Genomic DNA, 4,045 nt, shown 5'->3' on the forward strand with positions numbered 1-4,045 from the left:
TTTGTCCTTTCTTCTTTGAGAATCTTTAAAATACATAAAATTATATACAATAATTATAACAATTACATTTTGGGGTTTGTAGCATATTTGGAAGTAATATGCATAAAAATGATTTCAGATAAATAGAAGAAGGAATCTAGTTATATAAGAATAACATCTATACATCTCATTGGAATCAAGTTAGCATAAACCTGAAGTAGATTCTAAGTGAAACTGTATGTGGTAAGCCCTATAAAAACCACTGAGGAATAACTGAAAAAATTGGGAAAATTATGAGTTAAAAAATAAACTCACATGTCTATGGCAATGGATTTTTTTAAAACTTTGATTGGCTTATTGTATTTTTTGAAGATACATAGATCACAAAAAAATGTTACATTAAAAAATATACACGTTTCCCATATACCCCAGTACCCCACCCCACTCCTCCCACATCAACATCCTCTTTCATCATTGAGGCACATTCATTGCATTTTGTGAATACCTTTTGGAGCACTGCTGCACCATGTGGATTATAGTTTACATTGTAGTGTACACACTCCCCCAGTATATTCAGTGGGTTATGGCGGGATATATAATGTCCAGCATCTGTCCCGACATTATCATTTAGGACAACTCCAAGTCCCGAAAATGCCTCCACATCTCATCTCTTCTTCCCTCTCCCTGCCCTCAGCAACTACCATGGCCATTTTCTCCAGATCAATGCTACAGTTTCTTCCATTACTAGTCACAACAGTTCTACAGTAGAATAAAAGGAAATCCACTCTAATCCATATTTTATTCTTCCATCTTGTAGACTCTGGGATGGCGATGTCCACTCCACGTCTATGTCAAGAGGGGGCTTAGACCCACATGGTTGCTGGATGTAATTCTCCTGCTTGGAGTTGTAGACACTCTCAGTTCCCTGGTGCAGGGAGGTGAAGGTTAACCACAGCAACTTTTTAACAGGAAGCTCCAGAGGTCATTTCGTTTTGGTCCCCATCCTTTTTAAGCTAGAATCTGCCTCTAAGGCTTCATCTGTAGTTTGTCAACCGTGTTTGTCCAGGCTTAGCCCCCTGTAGGCGAGCCGGCTAATGTCTGATGCACTATAAACACTGTATGTTATTAAAAACAGCAACAACCCTAGAAAACCCAGTTGAGTATCTTCCATGAGCCAGGCTTTCAGCAAAGCACTTTGTCTGCCTTATCTCATTTTATCCTCACAATAATCTTGGCAGTAGATATTGCCATTAACCCGCCTGTACAGATGAGGAAACTGAGGCAGAGATTAGTTAAGTAACTTGCCAAAGGACACACAACTAGTAAGCATTGGGACCTGAATTTGAACGAGGTTGTCTGACTTCAGAGCTTAAAAGATATTTATTGGGTGAGTAGGTGGGAGGATAGAGGCATATGTGGCTATATGAATGGATTGCTGGCTGGATGAACAAAGGGATGATGGATGGATGGGTCACTGGTGGAGGCAGAAATTTGTTCTGAGGTTGGTGGGAAACAGTGAAGGTTTGCCTCACTGTCTCAGAGCTTCCTTTGCTCTGCTGTTCTTTCTCATGTTCTTGCTCAAATGCTTTTTAGTTGCTGCATTGGGAAATTTTCTGAGCTTGATTGAGATCCCCGTGTATGAAATTAGGACCCAATTGACATATCAAGGAAGTCTGGCATGGTGGAATGGTGGGCTGGTCTTGATTTTCATCTTTGTGCTTTTCTGAAATTTTCACATTTTCTACAAAACATAGCAGATTATCTATTGCTTTTGCTGAAACAACTTATGTTCTGCCTTTTTGTGAGAGCAGCAGCCCGGTGGTCCTTGGGGGCCACTCCTTCCCCTACTCTCTTTCAATGATAGCTGCTCCCCCAATTCATGAATAAGCACATGAACAAGGCCTGGCCAACACACTGTCTCATCCCTTTGGCCAGAGTAATTGGTTTGAGAAAAGGCCCAGGACCCAATTATGTACAATGCAGGTCTATTAGATAATTTTTTTGGATAGAGCTCTCCTTCTTTTGAGGGTGCTGAGAGATAGGACACAGGCCTGAGGTTTCTAGCACCCATCTTCACATAGTGTGGGTGTGTGTGTGCCTAAGAATGGAGCCAACCCAGAGGAAAGCACAGTGCAGAGATGGAAGTGGGAGTTCTGAGCGCATCATTAGAGTCCCGGGATCCACAGACTTTTCAGTTCTGTGAGTCAATACATTTCTTTTTAAATTTCTTAATCCAGTTCAAGTTAGGTTTCTGTCACTTAAAGTCAAGAATCCAAGCACAGAATTTATTATTTTTGCATTCAGGAGCAGTTTTCTTTTTAGAAAGTACCAGAGATTAGTAGAATATCAAATCCATATTTTATTCCTCCATCCTGTGGACCCTGGGATGATGATGTCCACGCCACCTCTATATCAAGAGGGGGCTTAGATCCCACATGGATGATGGATGCGATTCTCCTGCTTGCAGTTGTAGGCACTCTTGGTTCCCTGGTGTGGTTGTTGACCATCTTCACCTCCCTGTTAGCTGACTTGGGTAAGTCCAACGTCAGTTATTGTTGGTTCTATTATGACTAGTAATGGAAGAAATTGTAGTATTGATCTGGAGAAAGTAGCCAGAGTAGTTGCTGAGGTCAGGGAGAGGGAAGAAGAGAGGTGATGTGGGGGCATTTTTGGGACTTAGAGTTGTCCTAAATGATATTGTAGGGACAGAAGCTGGACATTATATATCCTGCCATAACCCACTGAATGTACTGGGGGAGAGGGTAAACTACAATGTAAATTATAACCCATGTGGTGCAGCAGTGCTCCAAAAGGTATTCATCAAATGCAATGAATGTGCCTAAATGATGAAAGAGGATGTTGATGTGGGAGGAGTGGGGTGGGGGACTGGGGTACATGGGAACCTCATATATTTTTTAATGTAACATTTTTTGTGATCTACGTATCTTCAAAAAAATACAATTAAAAAATGATGGGGGTCAGGGTGGGGAGTGGGCTATATGGGAACCTCTCATGTTTTTTAATGTAATGTTTTGTGTGATCTATTAACTTTTTAAAAAGATAATTAAAAAATAAAATAAAATTTTAAAAAAAGAAGAAAAAAAAAGATAATATTAAGGCAAAAAAAAAAAAAAGAAAAAAAGGAAAGTACCGGAGATTGAACCCAGGACCTCGCAAATGCAAAGCAGGTGCTCTGCAGGAGCAATTTCCTTAAAAAAGAAATGAAGTAAACAGATTCCTGTGTACATGCTGTCAATCAACAAACAGCTTTGCACCTACAGGCCTGGCCGGAGATATGACCAGAAACAACTGGAAAGATCCTTCCTGGAGTGAGTATGGAGGAGAGTGAAGAAGCATTTTTTTTAATAACAATCAGGCCAGTTTCACCTCCTCCCCCAACTCCATGCAGCTTCAGCTGGACACAATGAGCCTCCTTCAGTCTGTGGCCTGCAATTAGAGCCCTTGTCTCAGGAATCCTGCTGTTCCGGGTGCCTTCTCCACCCTGGGCTGGTCCTGCCTCAGGAGAGGAGCTGGAATGGTTCCTCAGCTTGCAGGACCTGGGCTTGACTGGGAACGCTTCCAGGACACCTACCCTGGGGGATGTCCCTCCGGCCAGGTTTTGAGGCTGCCTCAGAGGAGGGGGAAAGGGACAGAGCTGGAGAGATGTCTGCACTTTGGGGACATTGCCTTGAACTTTTGGGATGTTAGCATTAGGGCAACATCTATGTTATCATCCATCATCTGTTTCTTTCTTCTCTGAGTTGTAGAGAGTAATTCAATACATGGAGTTCACAAAACACATATGTGTAGTTTAAAACAGTAGAGCAAATACCCATTTTGCACCTCCCACTTAGACAAGATGGAAGTCATTGCCAGCCAGTTCTTTAAAAGTGACCTTTGTGTTCCAATCATCTTCACTCTCCTCACCCAGAAGGGACTGTTCTCATTTCTCTGAGCATCTTGCTTTTCTCTACAGTTTCAACTGTTTTTCTTTAAGTCAGTGTAATCTTTTTAGTTAAGTAAATTTACTTTTTAAAACTTTTCTGGAGATAAAATTCACATGACA

Source organism: Dasypus novemcinctus, chromosome 23, assembly GCF_030445035.2.
Source record: "Dasypus novemcinctus isolate mDasNov1 chromosome 23, mDasNov1.1.hap2, whole genome shotgun sequence".
In the NCBI taxonomy this organism is placed as follows: Eukaryota; Metazoa; Chordata; class Mammalia; order Cingulata; family Dasypodidae; genus Dasypus; species Dasypus novemcinctus.